At 36.7% G+C, this 22,887-nt stretch overlaps 2 long non-coding RNA genes across 4 annotated transcripts; one reads left to right on the forward strand and one right to left on the reverse strand.

The window, feature by feature from the left end:
• Positions 1-33: 33 nt before the first annotated feature.
• Positions 34-13,976, reverse strand: LOC138920889 (uncharacterized). 2 transcript variants are annotated; one of them, XR_011432857.1, is made up of 5 exons: positions 13,757-13,976; positions 9,062-9,148; positions 8,891-8,947; positions 5,799-5,877; positions 34-5,032 (listed from the first exon to the last, which is right to left on the reverse strand). It is a non-coding gene; the product is annotated as an uncharacterized lncRNA (long non-coding RNA). The 2 variants fall into 2 exon arrangements; XR_011432856.1 differs by having other exon boundaries at positions 34-5,877.
• On the forward strand, positions 12,594-21,295 carry LOC138920890 (uncharacterized). Of its 2 annotated transcripts, none has more exons than XR_011432859.1 (3): positions 12,594-12,702; positions 18,923-19,085; positions 20,039-21,295. It is a non-coding gene; the product is annotated as an uncharacterized lncRNA (long non-coding RNA). The 2 variants fall into 2 exon arrangements; XR_011432858.1 differs by lacking the exon at positions 12,594-12,702 and adding an exon at positions 14,235-14,488.
• The last annotated feature ends 1,592 nt before the right edge of the window (positions 21,296-22,887 follow it).

Raw genomic sequence — 22,887 nt, forward strand, 5'->3', positions numbered from 1 at the left:
TGTTTATTTTCAATGATTTTCAAGTAACAGTTTTAAAGTGACACTAATTGACATTGGTACATTATCATACTTACACACTTAGTCATTGCTATATTTCAGGACTAAATATGACACACTTTACTAGGTTTTTCCATATGATGTTATTTTTATCCTACATATAGGATTTTTATATAGTATGATTACTTATTAATATATCTGCCTATATAAATTAGTTCCTCACAGCAGGTACTTTCTCTGCTTTATTCACCTTTCAATCTGTAGTGCATAATACAATACTCTTTTTTTGTTAAATACTAATTGGATGTTAAATGAATGAATGGATGAAAGAAGCAAGGAACTGTAGGATATCAATTTATGTCAAGCATGTCATGAAAATTTGAACTTGGAAAGTATCTTAAATATAAGCTAAGTCAAAGACAAAAATCATTGTTTTCTAAAGAAATTATTGCATATCTACAAAATGCAAAAGGAACACCTAAAAGGTCACTAAGAACAATAATAGTCTTCAATAATATGTCTAGGAATAAAAAATAATACATAAATCAATAGTTTTCATATGAAAACAACAATTATAAATCCCATTTATATTAGTAACAGAAATAGCAATACTCAGCAGTAAACATATCAAAAATTATTCAAGAGTTGTTTTATGGGAATAAATGAATATACTATAAAAAGGTCTGATAAAATTTTAATGACTTTTTCAGGCATATAATATTTTTGAATAGGATGACTCAGTATTCAAGAAATGACAGTTCTCCATTCATTAATTATGGTAGTCCTAACACTGTCCACCAAAAAATTAGTTGTCTGTTTTTTCTTCTGGGCATGAAGAATTGATTCTCCTGCTCCCTTGGAGCTAAATATGGCCACGTGACATGCTTTGGCCAATAAAATATGAGAAGTTACATGTGTCACTTCCAGGCGGAGCTTTAAATGCCAGTACACGATTTAACATGTTTCTATTACTACACTTTCCCACAGGATTTATGGTAGCAAATTTCAGGATGAAGCGTCTGTTAGCCTAGGTTCCTGAGTAGCTATTATAAGAACTGACTAACCCCCCACCACTGAATTGCTATGAATGAATGTAGGCACAAGAAATACAATTTTATTGTCTTAAGCCAGTGAGATTTGGTGATTACCTCAGAAATTTGAAAATATATTAAACTATGGAACATTAATCTGCAACAGAGATCACCAAACTTTTTCTGTGTGTGTCCAGATATTAAATATTGTTGGTTTTATGGTTTATGTAGTCTTGGTCACAACTGCTTATCTCTTCTCTCTGGCACAAAAGAAACTGTCAGTAATACCTAAACAAATGGATGTGGCTGCATCCCAATAAAATTTTATTTACAAAGACAGGTGAAGGGACAGATTTGGCAAATAGGTTGGAATTTCCTGATGTCTAATTTAAAACTTTAATACAATTCAAGCAAATACACAACTAGCTTTATTTTTAATCTAAGTTGATTCTATAGGTTATATGGGAAAAATATGTAATCACAGTTATAAGAAATCTGAAAAATAAAAGTAATTGGGCAAAACCAGCCCAAATAATTATGTAAGTATATTCAAAATGCCATGGTAGATACTGACACGTGAACGGATAGACCAACATATACCAGGGAATATGTTGCCTAGTAGAGGCGTCACTGTGTACCTGTGAGGAAAAGATAAATTAACTGATGACATTTTAACATCTGAGCAGCTATCTGAGAAGTATTTTGGTCTATATCTGGCTTCTTATAACAAAAAATATCTCATGGACTAATAGTTAAACACAAATAAACCTAAATGGGCTCAAAGAAAACATGGGTGAGTGACATTTGCAAATAGGGTGTGAAGGTAGAATTGCTTAACATGATGTCAAAGCCAGAAATCATGAGAAATGATTGATGAATTTAACTTAATAAACTATATAAATGGCGTGAACAGACTCAAAAGGCAAAGGAAAATTTTGGAAACACATTTGCAACAATTACGAGAGTACAATTCTTATTATTGACTTAACATATAAAGTACTCCTGCAAATTGATAGGAGAAAAATCAACAACTCATTAACAAAATGGTACAGGGCATGAAAACAGAAGTTATGGTAAAACAAAATACAAATGAATTTTCAAAATATGAAAAGATGCTCAATTTAATGTAAAGAGAAATGAAACAAAAATTACATTTTTATGAACGCCAAAATTGCACTTTTTTTGTGTGAAACAATGTAAATCTCTGTGTGGGATTTAATTCTAAATCAAAATTAAAATGCATTATCCCTTTAACTGGAAATTTCTTTTTTTTTAATTTTTATTTTTTTCGGATGTACATCATATTTCAAATTCTGTATACATTACATCATGTTCACCACTCGAACACTAATTATAGTGCATCGCCTCACATGTGAGCTTAATCACCCCTATGGCCCTTCCCCCTCCCCCCTTCCCCAATGGTAACCACCAGTCCAATCTCCAATGCTATGTGTTTTGTTTTTTTTTTGTCGTTTTTATCTTCTACTTATGAGTGAGATCATATGGTATTTGACTTTCTCCCTCTGACTTATTTCACTCAGCATAATACCCTCAAGGTCCATCGATGTTGTCACAAATGGCCAGATTTCGTCATTTCTCATGGCTGAGTAGTAGTCCATCGTGTATAAATGCCACATCTTCTTTATCCATTCATCCCTTGAGGGGCACCTAGGTTGCTTCTGCGTCTTGGCTATTGTGTAGAATGCCGCAATGAACATAGGGGTGCAAGTATCTTTATGCCTTTGTGTTTTCAAGTTCTTTGGATAAATACCCAGCAGTGGAATAGCTGGATCATATGGTAGATCTATCCTTAATTTTCATGTTTAGGAATTTATAAATACAGATATTCTAACATACGCTAAGGTAAAAGTGAACAAGACTGAAAATACCCATATGAATACAATGGGGTAGCAGTCCAATACATTATTCTTCATATATTAAAGGGAATTCTTTGTAGCCACTAAAAGGAACAAGACACATCCTAAGTACTGGTATGAAATTATTTGTAAGGGGAAAGAGAAGGTTCAGAAAAGTCTTTGGAGTGTACTACCAACGATGTAAAATGCTTGTCTATAGGAGGAATATCTCTGGAGCAATAGAAAAGGAACTAGTGACAGAGGTAACCCTTCAGGGACTGGACCTGGGGCCTGGGAACAGATAGAGCGGAAAGGAGAGCTCTATGCAGCATACATCTTTTCGTAGCTGATATAATTTGTTACGGTAGTCATGCTTTACCTATTAGAAGCAAATTATTTTAAATCACACGGCAAGCTTTCATTTTAGGAGAGGCTTTTATTCTACATTATGCTGTAATTGGCCACCCAACTTTTGTTACATGCTTCCAATAATAGGAATGAACTAATGATGATTTAGATCTTCATAAATTTAATAACTCTAATATTGTTTTGTTTTGAGAAAATTTCCTTTTCTATGTCGACTAATTCTTGGTCCTTGTTCTCCCTCCTGAAGCTATTTAAATCAAATTTAACCTCTCTCCCTTGAGATTTGCAAAATGCCTCTCTATCTTGCTAAGTTTATACTTCTTAAGTGTACTTTCGCAGTCCCTCAAGACATTCTTCATGTGATATGCTTTTTAGATCTTACATCATTCTCACTTTCACTAATTTAGCTCATTATTTACTAGTGCCCTCCTAAAAATCTGCCAAAATTGTTGGCTAATTAAAAGTACACAGGTTGATATATTTTTGGTCCCTTGATAATGACACTACAGTTTTATTACTGTAATTTAAGATTAAATAAATATTCTTATCATTTTCATACATTGTTAGCTCATATTTATTTGGTAGAAAATTATAATTCACAGATTGTTGACTTCTTGGTCAACTTTTTGAACTAACTGTGTGTGTGGGATCTATAATAAGACAAATCAGAATTAAATCTTTGCTCCACTTGTCTGTGGAGCTATGTTAGACAATTACTTATCTTTGACATATTCAATTATAAGATAAGATAATATTACCCACTTCATAGAGATTAAGGCTGTGACTGTTAGGTTAGGAAACACTATCTGTGAGATAGTGACGTGAAACTCCAAGAAAAATGTTTTTGAGGTCAAATCTCTAAAAGGTGAGACTTGCAGAAATTCTGACAACATGAAAAGAATGTTTATGTTATGTTCATTATAAGAAGAGTGAGAAAAACATGGGATCAATTGTATAATAGTAACAAGTAACAAAGAGAAATCTTAATGCTTCAATTAAAACTTGGTTATGTTTTCTCTTTCCCAAAGGGAAGATGTAACTGTATTCTCAGGCAGGTAGGTAGGAGTCAGCAAAAGTTATAGTGTTGGAAATCGATTGAAAAGTTGATAGTGGTTACAGTAGGGTCCTGGAAAGAGGGGGATATAGTGAAATCAAAATGCAGTTTGAGGATTTGTCCTTGATCATAAAGACTCCTTTTCTGCATATAAAGTAGTACAAGTGGTGATATCAAATTTTTTTTTGTGGTAGAAAGAAGGAAATTTGAACGAGGTCTGTTAAATTGCCCTAATATTTGCAGTATAGCCTGATGGGTAATCCCCTGAGAGTACAGGATGAGGAAAGTGTCAACTGGAGGCAAGTTTTCAAGAGTCTTGAAGAGACTAAAGGAAGTTGTAACAGCAACAGCAGGAAATTCAATAAAGAGGCAAAAAAAGATAAATACAGAGACAGATGAGTTAATCGAGGTGTGGCCATGATCTTATCCACATTTTTTACTTCCATGAGTCAAACTTCCTATCCTATAAAGTGGCAATCAGAAAGTTTGATCTTATTTCTCCAAGATCTTGAATCTTCTTAGGCACTTCCTAGAATTTTTGGATCATTTTGCTACTACCTATAAACCAGGATGACTCAATAGAGGAGTCTACACAAGATGTGCTTGATTGATTCTCCCATCTGTTTTAGCTGAGCTGTTCAGGAAATTGCTGGGTACATCAGATTGTCATCCTCCATGAACCAAGTTTACTTCATCAGCTTCTACCAATACAGTCATGCCAGGTTATCCTGTAAATATACACATTGCGTTTTTTTAAAAAACTTATGCAATTTAAAGACAGACATTTTCTTGTGGCTTAAGTAAAGGTTGAGATGGTAGTAAAGTCAGTCATTCCCTTACGTCAGTTAGAAAGGACACCTAATCACTCACACAGCAGGTGTGCCCACGGCTGCTCTTTCTCCCCGTACTAACTTTATCTCACTTAGAGCCCCCTCTCGCTCACAGACAGCCCCCTTTTCAACTTTGCATTTGGAAAAAAATTTTTCTCTCTCAAAAGGAAAAGTAACATTCCCTATAACCCATTGTGCTTCTTCGAACTCAAGCAGTGTCTCAAGCTCTAGCTTGATACTCATACATATTTTCTTTTGTTCTGTTTTTACAGGTTTCCAGTGGTGGGTTTGGACAGAAAGGATACATACTTTTATATTTTTTTTAATGTAGCCTTGCATCATTTGGAAATATTGTCCCAAATATTAGTCTGGTATGAAGTATTATTTCTTGAACCTGGCTAGGTTACAGAAAAATCGAGATAGGTTGTCAGTGTTTTCCCTTAGCTGTTTTCTTTGCTACCCAAAGACATTCGACTAGCTCCTATGCTACTGTTTTGGTTAAATTATTGTAATGTTGTGTCTCACCAAAAATAGAGATAAATTGGTTACTGATGGTATAATTTTTATAATAGATAGAATGAATTTTTAATTCTAGTTACTGATTTCTTCCTGCCTTTTTTTATTCCAGAAAGTCTCCAATGAAAAGAGTGGAAGTGGGACTTACCCAGGACATACATCGACAGATCGGTTAACCAGATCAATTATGATGAGAGAAATGTGACATTCCAGGAGATATTGAGTGTCTAGGAGATAGGAATATTTTTAATGGTTGATTTTGGGGTTTAAGATTGATGAATATGGGTAGTCAAAAACATAAATTATGACAAGGAAGACTGGAAGATCTCTAATCAATTATGAAGAGTATTCTTGCTGCTGACTATTATGAGTCAGAGATGTCATTGCTATAGATGGATGCAAAGGATGTCATAAAAGAGAGATTATTAAGTGACATTAACATGACAATAGCTTTGAACCATCTATAGTGAACAAAAATAAACAGGGAGCAACCCTATATCTTAGGTATTTGGAGACTGAGCGTGAAAAGCAGCAATAACTTGTTTTCATGGGTGAGATTAATGAAGAGGAAATCTATTTTTCTTTTAAGGTTTACATGGGGACTGAATAATGAATAAAAACTTGAGCCTTTAAGACAAATTGTTCTTCGGGGCCGGCCTGGTGGCGCAGCGGTTAAGTGTGCACATTCTGTTTTGGCACCCTGGGGTTTGCCGGTTTGGATCCCAGGTGCAGACATGGCACCACTTGGCAAGCCATTCTGTGGTAGGCATCCCACATATAAAGTAGAGGAAGATGGGCATGGATGTTAGCTCAGGGCCAGTCTTCCTCAGCAAAAAGGAGGATTGGCAGCAGTTAGCTCAGGGCTAATCTTCCTTAAAAAAAAAAAAAAGAAGAAAAGCAAATTGTTCTTGAAAGAGTGAGAGTTCTGAAAAATACTGTTAAGTGGCTGAAGTGACGAGTAGACATGTAAAAAATGTTTGAGGAGGGACGGAACAATCAGATAAAGATTAGCATGGACAAACCAATGGGTGAAAAATTTATAAGCATTATAATTTACAAACTTAATCATATGGGTATACGATCACCAGGCATCATCAGCCAAAAGACACAGTCTCAAAAGAGATGGTTCAGCTTCCATCATGGATGCACTGAACAAAAGTCCCATCTAAATTTATTCCTGGAATTTTGAATTCTCCTCCCCTTCTCTAGGGGAGTAATCCCTGGGTGCTAATTGTAGCTCTCACTTCTTTCTCATTAGGGAGGGATAGTTCCCATAATCTGTACTTTTCTTGCCCTGAAGGTCTGGAGTGGTTTATTTGACACTCTCCTCCACCATTGCCACTGAGCTCATCCAACTCTTGAAGGTCTCTTCTTCTTCACGTTAAAAGAAAATGCTTTTACTTGCAAGGAAGATATGGTCTCTAAGTGACTTTATCTATTTTGACTTTCTCTCTGTGGTCTCCTCCCAGGGAATTATACTTCTCTGCCTAGGAGTTGGATCAAGTCCCCCAAGGGCAATGCTGTGTACCAGTTCTGTGTGACCATCTGTGCAGCTGTCTTACCCTTCCTTACCAAAATGACACATTTCTTGTTATTGCCATCTTGATACCTTCCTTGATGTAACTTATCATTAACAACAGAAGATTTTCTGTGATTGCCTCGTCCTCCTGCTGTTGATCCTGTTTCAACAGGCATTGTCATACTGAATGTTCCAAATAGTTGGATCAAGCACCTCATATCAATTTCAAAATATTATCTGTATGTTTAATACAGGAGAATAAACAAGTAAGAACTTGCCTTGATTTTCATTCCAGTTTTAGCTTTGTATTTCTAATCAGATATTAAAAATCACTGAGCAGCAATTGTAATTTTCCATTTCCCCAAAATAGGCCTCTATCATTTCTCTAAGTAAATGCTATCTTGACTTTGGCCACTAAATCCTTGCTCCACTGAAACAGAAACAAAACTGCAGACTTTGGTGTAACATACCTCTCCTGCTGAGTCCCCATCGGTCCAGGTGTTAAAAATTGGACACTTTTTTTACATGCCCTTGATATATGAAAATAAAACCAGAAGGAAGCTTGTTGAGGAAACTGTGTTTTAAACAGTAGTAGCTCAATCTGTTGATTTACAGGCTACTGATTTACGAGCTGTGAATGAATTGAAGCCTTCAGCTTCAGGAAGCTCTGCCATTGGGAAACCCTGGGGCTCCAGCTGGAGCCAGGGGACCTGCTTGACTGCTTACAGGAAAACTCGCTCCAGGAGCTCCTGTAATCAGAGTTGTTAACCAGACGGAAATGTCTTCAGTGCTCTTACATGGCTCTTAATCAGATACTGACAGAGTGCCTTTGATCAACGCATTTGCACCATGAGGTTAACCAGAGAGTTCAGTATGTCCACAAAGATTTCACAGTCAGCTCCAAATGCACACAAGCAACAGAGAAACGATTCAAGCCTGACCCCGTTGCTGGCTCCCTCTCTGTCCTCAATCTCCTGGGTCTGCTGTGGGGATTAATGAACTACTTTTTCAAGCATCTTGCCATCTCTGAAAAAGAACTGAGAGCAAGACATGAGGCATCGTTGTGGGGGCCTGATTATTACTGCTTTGATATCTCCACATGTCTTAATTGAAACCTAAGACAGTAGCACCAGCCCGCTGCCTCTGTTAGGCCTTTAATAACACAGTAGTGGAGAGAAAGAAACCTCAGGGAGGAATTATCTCACAGACAGAGATCACTGGTGGGTGAAATGGCCCCGGCTGAGTTGTTTTTCATTTGCCAGCTTGGTCGGTATCCAGAATCCGTGACTTGAAATGAAACTACCTCGCAGTTGCTGAGCAGAGAAAGAAAGTTGGCAGAGATGCCAGAGGAAGCAGCTCTCAAGGTACAACCCACAGAGCGTGAGGCAAAAGTTAAATATTTGTCACTTAATTGCCTGGAAAAGTTTCCATGTACTTTGTGTTAGTGGACAAGATGGATGGACTCTGTCTTGTAGTGGGGAAAAGAAATGGCCAGGTCTACAGACGCTTTATCTGGGGGTGATGTGGATAAGCGATAGCACCAGATTCTTTGTGTGTACATTAGAACAACACATTACAGCATGAACATTCATTTCTCTACTCGGACGCATTCACTGAAGGGCACAGAAACAAAGTGAACATAAATAATCATGAAATCATGCAAACTACAGACTGCTGTTAGGTTTAAAATACTCAGAAATAAGAGTAATAAAAAATCAAACCTAGGAGTTTTCTTTCATTTAGATGTTGACATAAGATTGGCAATATGTATCCAAGAGCTACCAAGAAAAACAAAGGAAATTGTTAGAAAAAAAAGAAAGCAGGTGTTTTTCATCTTAAGTATTTACATCTATACATTTAAAGAGTAAATATAAATTTCAAAATACAGCTACCTTTATGCTACTTAAATCACTTGGTTTTGATTTTTTTAAAAACCCTCAGGAAGTTGAAGGATCACATTTAATGCTTTAGTTATTGACCTGTAAAAAAAAAATGGAAAAACCGTTGAGGCAAAATAAGAGATAAGTGGTTATGGTTACTTTTTAATATATCACCTTGAAACTTATAAAATGATTAAACTTTAGCGAAGAAATTTTTTCCTTGCCTTCTTTCAGATTAGCTGATACTATTCCAATCTGGGAAGAATAGTTAATATCTTTACCTCTCAGACATCAATATTTATTTCAAATGGAGTCACATTCCACATATTGTTTGAAAAACTGTATGCTGTAATTTTTACAAGTTAATTATAGTTTAAAGAAAATGTTAAAGCCTTTCTGTCTAGGATTCACTTCTTTTACTTTTCACTTAGATGTAATTTCATGATAAATTAATTTAAAAATCATAATGAAATATAAATTTTTTATAATTAATTAAATGTGATGCTTTAATGAGTTTTAGTAAAATCTTAACAGCATTAGTATAATAGCAAATGTGCTAAGTTAGAGATTTGTGCAAGACTTTGGAATGTGCAAAGAGATCACTGGACGTCCTTTGACTGGAATGCCAGGCGTTATGTAACCGACTGTCTGGGATGGTCTGATTCTATAGGGGTGTCCACCGGCGATAGACAGCAGTTAACTTGGAGAAAACTGAAGTAATCCAACTATTTCCTGGAATTGGATTCCACAGCAATGTAAATAAGTACTACGCACGGCAATGCATGCAAATTTTGTACAGAATGTAAATCTCTAGAATTCTCATCTGAATTGATTTTAACAGTTGACTGCTTTTCTAGTTTTCTGTTTTCTAGTGGGTTAAATAAAATCTCTGACAAGTGTTTGTTTCATATTAGTATGAGAGTCACAAAGTTATAAGTCTGAAAATTATACTTTAACAGACATGAGGCAGAAAAAAGAGCACTTTTAATTAAAATAAAGCTAGCTTACTTTAGTTTTTCCTTATAATAATGATATCACAATAGTTAATGTTAGATCTACTTGTTTAAAATATTCAAGAAAAAATGTGTAAAATTATAGAATACATGTTGGGGAGGAATGTTTTTGTTCCATTTATTAGAATTTCTCAAGAATCTATAACAGTATTGCATTGCATGTATTCAGTATTTCTTGCTCCATATGGAGCAGAATATAAAAAATGGAAACAGTATAATCAAATCTAACAAGAACAATACACAAATATCAAAGGAAACACAGAAATCTTATTCCCCCTCCCCACATAAAAGTACATTATAAGTAATGTCAAATTCCTTATTAGAAGGTACCCCAGAAAGGATGAGAATAGAAGTTTTTGATGATCTAACAACACAACAGAGATTTTTCTATTTGTTTTTGTTTTCTTTCTTTAAATTTTTGAGGAACCACCACAATAAACTGGTTAATCTGAAAATGTAATCCAAACATAATCCAGGGGTCTGTAGTAGAACTGGAAGTGATGATTGTGAAGCCCTTCTCAATATTAAGCTTGGGCTTTTGTTCTAATATAAGAATTTATTTGACAAAATAAAAAGTTCTTCATAATTAATCTCCTGCAATAGAATTACATCACATTTCCTTTTCACACAACCTGTGGAAAGTAAATGTGAGTGAGGAGGTCATCCTATACTGTTCCATTTTACAAACAATTACAGCTTAAGTCACCTTTTCTACTGGTGTAAGGAATTTGATTAGCTATGCCTTTGTATAATTTTTAATGTCTTCTGCTTGAGTTTCATGAAATTCTTGGAATTGTAGGTTTAAAGTTTTACCAAATTTGGAAATTTTCAGCGATTTTTTTTTCAAATATTTTTCCCCCACCCCTCCTTATAGGGGAGGGGAAATCCAATAGATTAGGCTTCTTGAATGTGTCCGCATAGTTCACTGATATTCTTTATATTATTTTTCAGTCTTTTTCTATGTTCTGTTAGGTAGCTTTCATTGCTACATTTTCAAGTTCTCTAATATTTTGTTCTATAGCATCTAATCTGTTTTTGATATCATTCAGTCTATTTTTCATCTGAGACATTATAGTTTTTATCTCTAGAAGTTTGATTTGGCTGTTTTTAAATCTCTCCCATATCTCATTAACAAAATCATGCTACCCTTTCACTCTTGAACATACACTGTATATTTATAGTAGCTATTTTAACGTCCTTGACCAGTAGTTCTATCATCTGATAACACTCTGAGTTCATTTCTATAGATTGAAGGTTTTTTTGTCATATAGGTAACTTCTGATTCTTCGTATTATTGGTAATTGTTTCTATAGGAGGCCAGGAATTGTGAAATTTTGTTTGTACATGCTAGATGTTTTCTTTGGTATTTCTTTAAATATTTTTTGTCTTTGTTCTAAGACACAATTAAGTTACTTGAAAACAGTTTTATTCTTCTGAGGTTGGTTGTTTAAACTGTTTTAGGCAGGATCAGAGTAACATTTAATCTAAGTTGCTTAGGCCCCATTACAGAGACAATGACTTTCTGAGGGGCCTGATGCCCCTTGTCTTCTCTTTCCCTCTTGAAAACATGATCTATTACAATCTTCTGTGAGCCTTGGTAGTTGTCCTGCCTCATCCTTTCTCTACCTCAAGTAGTTTTCTCACGTCCATTTGTTGATCAGTCCTCAGCTGATGATTCAAGGAGAATCTGCTCCACATCTCCAGAGTTTTCTGTCTGTGCAACTATCTCCTCTTCTGGACTCTATATTTTGAATTATTAATGTTTTGCCTCCTCAAATGCTTAACTCTGTCTCTGCTACTTGGGCAATCATAGGGCTCACATGGCTTATTTTCCTTGCTTCCAGGATGACTGCCCTGTGCTACTTGTTGGCTAATATCTGAAAATCATTGTTTACTATGTATTGTCCATGTTTTTAATTGTATAAGGCTGGATAACAAATGTGATTCTTCTTACTCTATCATGGCTAGAAGGAAAAGTCTGCTCTGTAGCTCAGTTAAACTGAGTCTTCCCTGGCTTTGGAAGTATTCTTTGTGTCTTGAACTTTCCCTGATTATCAGTTGTAGAATATGAGGGTTGGGACACTACAAAACTACACTTTATGCCAGGCAAGAATGAAGAGCTAAGCTGGTAGCCACCAGAGGACCTGAAGCAGGTCTTAATAATAGATATGTAACCTCATGTCTTCAAGTGTAAGTCACTTCGTCTCTGTGAGAAGTGAGAGCATTCCTCAGCACACGTCTACTTGACAAAGACTTTGAAATTTCACCTTATGTGGGAGAGTCAGAGTTGAACTTTGGGATCTTGTTAGTTCCAGGAAATATGTCTGGTTCCTATTGCCCATAGAGAGTAGAGTGGAAAACACTGAATAAGATCCAAAATAATAGACTATTCAGAGTAAAGACATCTAATACTATTTCAGGGATGGTGAGTAACTATCTAGGTCTTTTGAGGACAGACATTAGTTAAGTAAATGGTAGATGTGGACTCTAGTGCAAAGATAAAATCATTTAGCCATTGCATACAATTAAAAAAGAGAAACAGAAACAAAACTCTTTTGATTTCTCCCTTAATAGTAGTAAATTAGGCTAGCAAAGAACAGAGATATGGAAGAGCGGTAAGAAGAATGTGGTAGGTGAAAGGTAAGACATTTTTTCCCTTTGGTGGTTAAAAGTAGTTTATGAAAAGTATAGTACGTAACAGGGTTTGCAGTATCCTGAGTACTGAAGACTGGGCCAATGTGAATATCTATGCAGGTTGTATAGGGTACAAGTCCAGGGGTGCCTTTCCATGATAGTCTATAGACTTTGACAGCAGTGACATCGCTTCTGGGAGCTTCTAAGAAATACAGAGTTTCAGATCCCATCCTAGACCTCCTGACTCAAAATCTGCATTTTAACCAGATCCCAGGTGATTTTTATACCTGTTACATCTGAGACATGTCTATGTGAATAATGTCCTGGGGTTGGAAAGTGCCCAAACTGCCTAGTAGTATGCATCTGTCTGTGAAAATCCAGCTTGTTAAAGGGTCTTCTGTAGATGAGCAAGATGCAGAACTAGGTTGAGGTGTCTGGGTAGCTAATAGACAGAAACCCCAAAGAATCCATTTTTCTCTCTTGTTTGTTTCCCCTCTCTTTTCCCCAATATACTCTTCTCTGGGTTCCATCTGCTGGTCTGACCTTCAAGGTTTCAGTCACAGCCTTGGAGGAACAATTGCTGCAGTTTCTTATGCTAGATAGAGGACATTGTGTGCATTCTCTCACTCTTGCTTGTACCGTGCAAGCCATCATCTGAAGCACTGGCTTAGTTTCATCAAGGCATTCAGTGAGAGTAGTCTGATAATTCTCAAGAAAGCAGAATATGGATCACAGGAATATTTAGTTTGTGTTTGTATAGACACATGCTACTCATATTTTTTCGCTTTTAAGTATAAATCTCACATTCTGAAGTAATTATATTGTGGGCAGTTAGCCAGCCTCAGAATAGATAAGAACTTGATTGGATATGTTAATCACTAACTGGAGAAAGAGGGGAAGCATCCCTCCTGAGCCCTCTCCCCAGCGGGCCTGCTGACCCCCACAGTGCCTGGGGAAGAGACCCATGTGCTTCACACTACTGTCAAGCTGCCAGGTTTCTGGTGGTCAGTTACGACAACAAGCCAAACTGAAAGTAACAAGCAAGACTCTGTTCACTTACTGTGATTGTGTAAGGAACAGGCAAAAATAGGCACAGCTTTCTAATGCTCCATTTTTTCCCACAGAATGGCCCCAGGCACGGGTCAGGTGGATCACTGACATCCCTGAAGAAAAGTCTCCTGTTGTTTTATGAACCCATAGGGCTGGGGGAGGGGAAGAAGGAAGGGAAAGTGCTAGGAGTAGAGTGATGAGTGGAGAAAAGTCTTAGTCAAGTTCTCTCAATAAAGAGGCCTCTGAATGGAGGTACTGGCTGAGGAATGCAGGCTCTGCCTGTGAGCATGAGTCCTTGACTGCCACTCCCTCCAGAAAACCACAATGCGTTGGCCAAGCACCAAGTCTTGTGTGGGAAAGGCAGCTTCCCTGCACCCTGAGGGCTGCTGGCAAAGCCTTGTAATTGCATATGGCCTGGCATGAAAGATCACAGGGAGGATTCTAGCCTAGAGCTGGACTCTTCAGATACAGGAGACATCTGATGCAGATACAGACTCGAGACAGAGAGTTCTGGGCTACCTTTGCAAGACTCAGTGTGTGGGACTCACATGATGTTGTTGCTGAGAGTGTTACTGTAGACATCTCCAGGCACCTCCACCAGACAGGATCCTAAGAAGCAGATAGAAGTCTTAGCTAAAGAGTTCATACCAACCTGAAAGGGAATATAAAACATTCATTTCTCAATGGAGATTGTGTCCTTGAGCAATGCCTCTACGGTTTTCAAATGTTTGCTTACCTGACGGTAAATATTTATTGGTTTTTATTTTAACTCTTTGTTTGGAGCATCATAAAGTCCTGACAATACACATATTGGGGTCAACCTCTTAGCTGATTTCTAGGAGAGATTTTTCCAGGTCTCTAGGTGGTAGTTCTGGTGAAGGGTGATATACTTCAAGGTAATATTTTTTTATGCTATTAGTTTTAACAGTTTTAGAGTACATGTTGCTGTTTCTATTACAGAAATGCCTGTAGCAAGACCCCAGGGCTCAATTCCTTTTCTACACTTATAGGCATAGACATTCTCTATATTCTTATCGTACCCAGCTTTCCTAGGTTGCAGTATATATTCCCAACATCATGTACCCTTCTCCTTCCTTCTAACTCTGCCTTGTGTTGTGGCCACCTACGCCAGCAGGGAGGTACCAGCTTGAAATTCGAGCACAACTTCTCAATAAGCTAGCAGCTTCTCCCTTAGTCCAAGACAAGGAGAAACAGCAGTGTGGGCGTTACAGTCCTGGAAGCACCTTTGAGTCGCCAGGATGTTCTTGGACATAGTAAGCAGAGAAGATTCCCCTAAGTAGCCAGCATTTTATGTTCCCTTAGTCAAAGTGGAAGATTAGGGAATATTTACTCTGATTTAAAAACTCTCTCCTTATCTTGAGTTAAGTTTTTTACATCCTAGTGTTTTGGGTAAATTTATACTGGTTATATTTGGAGACATTCAAAACTAATGAGAATTCTCATGAGGTGATGGCTAAGAACTCACATAGCACACACGAATACCAAACAAATTACAACGTTTAAAGATGGAATCAAGTAAGTTATTAGAATTCTATAAAACCCTGGAACATATAGCATGGTCAGCAAGTAGCTGAAGATATTAATTTTTCTGCAGTATTTAGATGACTAAAGCGAAAGATATGAATGGCTTTTAAGAACTATATCTCAAATCTCATTGTTTAAAAATATTGAAACTCTTCCAGAAGAGGGAACACATAACGGTATGGCTCTCCAATTTCTCAGATCACCAGAACGTCCCTAGGGCACCAGGTCTGGGAAACGGGCTACAAAGTTGGGAAAAACCATGGAAGGTAGTCTACCTATGATCAAGAGGGTGACATAAGAAATTGAGAGTGTTTCTAGGGAAGAAATGTCTATATTACTGAAAAACAGTTTGCATGTTGATTAACGAAAATTTCTCAAGTTTTATCACAATGACAGACATCAGATGTCAAGATGTGCCCATGGCTGACCAAATCCATTAAAGCTTATTCATGTTCTCAAAGTGAAAAGCAGTTCAGCACAGTATCCAAACATCAAGAGAAGGCTAATAACACTTGTCTGCTGTTATGACTAGCCTAATTGTCAATTGCTATAACTAGAGACTTTGCTCTGGGGGATACTTAGCAGATGAGAATTTAGACTCCAGAAATGTGAATAAAGTATGTTTTTGAGAGACATAAATGTAGTTCTTACTCCTTTGGTTGGAATTGTTATAAGAAATAAGTGAGATTTTAGTATAAAGGAAAATAAAGTAGTTTAAAGGAAAATACTCATGCCAGTTGCTTGAATTTCTTCCTCCAAGGGGAGGAAAGCACATAGGAAGTTAAATTTTCAGATAGGAATCTCCTCATGGACAGACTCCTAATTTCTAACATGACTCTTTTTTGCTTGCATATACCGTTAAGAACATTTCCCCAAGTCTAAGTCATTTGGTCTCAAGTAACACCCAGAAAGTCTTCAGCAGGGTAATTAGTACTGGTTGCTGATTCACTTCTTTCAGAGTAGTCCAGGGAGAGCAACTTAAGGGAGAGCCTGGGCTTTCCAAATCATGTCTCTACTGCTATATACCCAACAGGGTGAGTTTTAAAACATGTCTATTTACTTTCTTTCCAATGTGTTGGGAACATAGTTTTTCTGAAACAGAATAATCTAAACCCATAATAAAAATGAAATATGCATTTCTAACTGATCATTTTGATACACCTTGTGGTGCCTCCAAACTCTTTCATGCTGCTCCACTGTCAGTCAGCAATAAAAAGATAGCCATAGGTTTCTTCAAGGCCAATATTCTTGTTACATAAAGAGGAACTTTGAGATGACTGTAACCATTGTAACAAGAAGTTAGAATCTTTATGAAGCTTTTTCTTAGTTTTAAGCTGCAGAGAGAAGAAGGAGGTGGCTTTTTTTGATTCCAAATATAAATTATAAGTATCTCTTTTCTGTTAAAATAAGAATTTATTTACTACCCAAATAGTGGCAAATATCAAAACGTGTGAGCTTTTGGAGTAGGAGAACTAGAAGAAACAAAAATTGACTTTCCTCATGAGCTTTCAATTTGATAATGGAAATAAAACATATATGTAAATACAGGGAAGCCAAACCCCAGATCTGCGGGGTTTTTTTCTATAGGACTTTTCTGAGCCTTTAATATGGTAATGTATGTGGTGAATTTACAAGAAGTATGCATGGTTCAATTCTGGACATCTTGAATTTGCTATCTTACATAGACTCTGAGAGAAGATGTCTAGCACACAGATGAAAATATGAGAATATGGCTCACTTAGATTGGAACTGCCTGTACAGATTTGTGGTTCAACCACAAAGAGGTGTTAGTTGCCACCATGAATTTGGAAAGGAGAAGATGTAAGAGCCATGTAAGGTAGTAAGAGATCAGCTATATTTGCAGAATGAAGACAGTAATATAAACCTGAGAAGTGAGAGTTACAGAGATACATAGAGAGAACTAGGGGAGGACTGTACACTGTGAAGCCAAACAAAATAAATATTTCAGGAGAATGGAGTGGCATCGCTATTGGGACGACACAAAAATCAAGGAGAGTGAGGACTCAGAGAAAGTTATTGAATTTAGAAATTGAGTGACTGATTTTTTTAAGAAGTTTCAGCAAACTGTTGGAGACAACACACAAGTGATAAGTAGAATAAAGAATATGTAACAATGGAAACTAAGCATAAATTATTCTTTATTAACTTGAAGATAATAAACAAGATATACAGAAAATATGTTTAAGTGTGTAAAGGCTAAGTTTTGTCCCTAAATAAGGTTGGTTTAATGAAGAAGGAAAGAAAAGAACCAAGGCAAAGAACAATTAATTGTGAAGAATGGGCATGAAGGAGTGAGTAAGTGTAAAAAATGGACTGGTTTCCTTTGAAGAGGATAACATAAGCTTCTTTTTTAATTTATTTTTTTCCACAGGAGGGGACGATACCTGATAGGACATATCTTACCTGAAAGTTTATCTTCTATTGAATGATTTCCTTTCATGTCACTGGCATCTAGTTTCATCGTTTTTGTAGCATTTATGCTTACCTTTAAAGCATAGAGCATGTTTTTCCTATATCTACAGAAGTAATTTACTTTAGAATACTACAAAATCATTCTGAGCACGTTTATTTGGCTGACTGTAGCACAATTTTCTTTAAGAGTTAATTCAATTCTGGAATTTGGTCTTCTGGAATATTAGTTCCTTTTGTATTTACCTTATGCTGAAGACATTAATGCAGGCAGCATGTCATTTCCCTTGAGCAAACAGCATCCCTTGATAAACGGAATTTTTTCTCAAATTTATTAAAAGTACAATTATCTTGTTTCTATTCCTTTTTCAGATGATTTCTTAAAATAGATATATAGAGTGTAATATTAAATATCATGCTAACTAATGACCAGTCATCAATAAACATCTCATATTGATTATACACACACACAAACACACACACCCCCACACACATTCACACAGGCATAGGGAAATTTTTATTTAATATGCCTGCTATTTTTGTTGACAATATCTGGAAACCTCGTTTGATAGTCCAGTCCTAAAAATAATATTCCGGCAATTGACTTAAGAAGTCTCAGACTCTCTCCTTTGATGCCAATAGGGAGGATTACTGCTTTGTCTTCATTCCAAGTTGTTGGTTGAATACCTGCAGTATGGGCTTTGTACTACATGTTTCATCTCCTACAAGAATTGGAGCACAGCTTACTCTTGTACCCTGACACTTACATGAGAAGACAATGGCAACTTGCTTTACCATTATTTGCCCATCCACTGAGAAAGCTCATCACTGTTTATTGTGCCATTTCCGTGAATAGATTCTTAAAGTTGACAAGTGCCGTTCCCTAAAATTCTCTGAAATTACCTATCCTGATAAAAATATACTACCAGGTAGACCTATCTCTGAACATTTATCCAGCTTTAATTGCATGCACAGAAGAAATCCCAAACACTCCCCAACTGCCAATAATTTTGTAGTGGCTAACAATCTAATACCCCCAATAGGCCTGCTCTTGAAATTTTAATACTTAAAAAAAAACCATGTAATTTTAAAAAAGAAAAAGGGAAACATTTCATGGCTGAAGAAATATTTTTAAGCTCATTTTTATAACAAAGTGCCTCAAAATCTACTAAATCCCAAATAAATATTTGTTCTTTCACAGGTTTTAATTGTCAGATTGGACAAGAACATATATACATGCTAAACAGGAAGGAAAAATATATAACGGGATAAATGGAAGATAACAGTACAAAGCTGGAACCTAATGAAAAGAAGTCAGCCTCACTAAGTTCTGCCATTCTCCCAAGTGGACTGTATACTTCCAGGTGGTAAATGTAGCACAGCCTTGCTTACGGAACTTTAGTTCCAAATGTTCCCAGCATTAATTGAATAGACTCAGGTTAGGGGGAGGCAGAGAGTGGGGAGGAGATGTTTTAGAACAGTAGCCCAAGAAATCAAAGATTCTAATCTAGAAAGAAGACCAAAAAACACCCAAAAACCACTACAACAGAAACACACACATCCCCAAACCACACTTCACATGAAGAACATGATATGGACACGGTAGGTAAGCATACTAAATCCTATTTGACTCAGTGTTCTGAAAGCATGAGCCGCAGACGACTGCCCATGTAGCAATGATGAGTTCTTAGCCAAACCCCAGATCTGCTGCATCAGAATCGCTAGAAACAAAGACTAAGAATCTGTATTTTTATATGCTACATGTGTAATTATTCTGTACATTAAAGTTAGAGGACCACTCTATTTCTGTAATATCTTCCCAAAACAAAGGTCAGTGGTTTACTTATAAATGTAAAATGTTGGAGAGTGGAAGAGGAATAAAAGTAATTCCAATGATATGGATTATAGAAGAGGTATTTTGCTTCCAACATACTATCAGAAAAGCATTACTGAACTGAGGATAAAATCAACACTTAAGGTCTTAACTTCCTAAAATTAGGCAAAGTCACAGTGGTAAAGCTGGTGAGCTAAGAAATGGAAGGTTTAAATGTTTCTATTTTCAAATAAAGGAATGATATAAATTTTGAGTATTGAAATAACCTCAAAAGAAAAGCAGGTTCATTATTATTGAGCAAGGTCTACATCGACACACACAGGGAGGTAGATAGGTAGACATCTTAAGAGAGAGAGAGAAGAAAAGAGATCGTCCATTTTTACAAATACAACAAAAATGGGGGAAAACACAAAAATGTTATAGGAAAAGAAAAGGGTCTCATTAATGAAAATCAGCTATATATAACAAGTTTCCATTTTTTAGGTCTTCAACCCCAGGACTCTTCTGGTGAAGATCAAATATCCATTCCACATGAAGAAGACCGAAGTCTCTTCCTGTGTGCTGACCTCACCATCTGACAGGTGTCAGATAGCAGAACATTGTTGACATTGTGAATGTTTACATTCAACTCAAGAACCAAAACCTAAATAAACAAATGGGACCACTGTGTAAGCCCCAGCACAAGAGTAATTCTGTGCTCCGGCCTGGAGATTGGAAACAGATGTAAACGTCTGTAATTACACATGTTTCAGGCTGCCTTTCAGACAGAAAAACAGTTGCTTTAGAAATTGTGGGTGGGGCTGACCTGACACAAACATTATTTGTCTTTCTGAAGTGTAGAATGGGAGATTAGCATATATGCAAGCACATTAATCATGAAATAAAATTTTTTAGGAGGTCACTTATTTGTGAACTTCTAGTATCACTCATAACTGAAAGTTTTGAAACTGCGTGAATCAATTCCTGTGTTTATGAACTAATATAATCATAAGATGGGAAGGAACATTATGGAGGGCATTTTCTCCTTCCTGCTGCCACATTTCAGCCATTCCAGGTAGATGATATTTGGGCTTCCTTTCCTGACATATAGATAGAGCATTGGAACAAAATACCAGGCAACCCCCAATAACAGGTGTTAATGTGCATGTTAAATGCCAATATCCATTTTCCATTTTTACTTTTGTAACTGGACTCCAATTTTTAGCTGATCATAGCACTCCTTGCTAAAGAACCACATTTCTCATCATTTCTTCTAGCTAAATGTGACTAAGTTCTGGACCATTTTATATAAGTGAACATATATCAGAGTTCCAGCAAGTCTCCTTCCATGAACTTCCTCCTTTCTTCATTCATGCATAAGTCAAGTACCTTTGAGAATGGAAGCCACATGTTGATGGTAGAGTATATAGATGGGAGCCAGTGACTTAAAACACTGAGAACAGTGAAGCTGCCATCCCAACTTTGAATTGCCTACCTCCAGAATTCTCTTATGCTATAGAGAAATAAGCTTCTCTCTTATTTAAATCACTGATTGTTTGTTTGTTTATTTATTGGCCGTTGAACCGAATTCTATACAGAATACAGACTAGACTAAACTAGTCTGTACGGCATGCTTGCCATTGGTCAGAGGCTGTTCTGATGTTTGAAGCTACAGTGGTGATTAAGAATGGACGTGTTTAGCTAACAGTCTAGTGTAGGGGTCAACAAATTACTACCCATGGCCAAATCTCCCCACTGACTGTTTTGGTAAATAAAATTTTATTGGAACACAGTCATTCTTATTGTCTGTTGCTACTTTCATGCTACAGTGACAGAGTTGAGTAATTGTGACAGGGCCTCATGACTGCACAGCCAAAAATAGTTAGCACCTGACACTTTACAGAAAAAAGTTGACAACGCTGATCTAGCAGGAGATGAAGGCAAATAAGTGGACACTTAGAATAGCGTGTGGTATGTATAATAGAAAGGGTCCGGGATACTTTATAGAGGGCAGTAAATAACCTGGACTTGAGAGATCAGAAAACATTTCCCAGAGATGGTGATGTTTAAGATAAGCTTAGAAGAATGAGTGGGTCTTAACCAGATAAATGAGTCAGTGAGAGCTTTCTAAGTTGAGGAAACTGTACACGCCTACAACTCAAAAGTGACAAATGCTATCCAGTAAAATGAACACTGAAAAGTGCCCCCTGGAGTACAGAAGATTAACACCAACCTTAGAAGTGGCTACAGAGGAAGCCAGAAGGAGCAAGATTGAGCTCAATAAAGCTTTGAAAAATCAAAGTTATAACTTACTTATCAGTGAACTTTACTAGGTATTTGCACACTAAATTTAATTGTCTTTAATTTTAGCTTCAAATAGAGTTACAAATTATTTTAGGAATGCAATGAAATTGGATACAAATTGGGTAAGAGTGTCAGGGTTGAGACAGCAGGTAGAGAACTTGCCCTTGAACCAACCTTGCCCACTAGTCCTGGATGCCAAAATTAAGTATGACTAACAAGCACTTGGATTACTTGCTGAAGGGCAGACTCCAGGTTCCACCATTTAGAGACACTGATTTAATGATCTGGGCTTGGGGTCATAAATAGGAATTTTAAACAAGTGAAAAAGTTACTTCCAATTAAATTGATCCAGAAGCTATTCTGTGAAAAGCTGCTTAGTGCAGACCCATACATCAGAACCCCTGGGACAGTTGAGAAATGCAGAATCTTGGGTGACATCCTAATCTAATGAAAACAAATCTGAAGATGATGTACTTGAATCTGTATTTTAATAAGATTTCCAGTCGATTCTGGTGTGCAATAAAGTTTCAGAAAAACATATTTCTGGTTTCTGTTGCATGAATTCATAAACATTCATGATACTCAATGCACAGGGCAGAGAAGCAAGGAGCAGTGTCTCTGAGCCAGCATGATTGTGAGTGGGACAATGATGTTGTGAACATGCAGCAACTGGCAACACACGTCTCTCAACTCTGTTTTCTACACTTTCCCATTGTAAGTTTCACGGAATCTCTCATGCATTTCCTGAGCCCTTGCTGACTTCACAGCTCCACATCAAGAGAAAAATAGTCAACGCGTTTATAGAGGCTGTGAACACAGCACCGTTTGATTCAGGAACTGCTTCCCCTGCTGTAATTTCTGGCGTCAGAGCCATTCCATTCCCAGCTGTTAACAAATCTTTTCTAATAACACCTGACATGTATGTAGAACTTAGATTCTTAAAAAACACCCTCATATATATTATCCCATTTGATCCTGAGAAATGCTCTGCAAAGTAGGTGTAGATTATGTTATTTTCCAGATGAAGAATGGGAAACTCTGATATGGTT

This window comes from Equus caballus, chromosome 26 (assembly GCF_041296265.1).
Source record: "Equus caballus isolate H_3958 breed thoroughbred chromosome 26, TB-T2T, whole genome shotgun sequence".
NCBI lineage: Eukaryota > Metazoa > Chordata > Mammalia > Perissodactyla > Equidae > Equus > Equus caballus.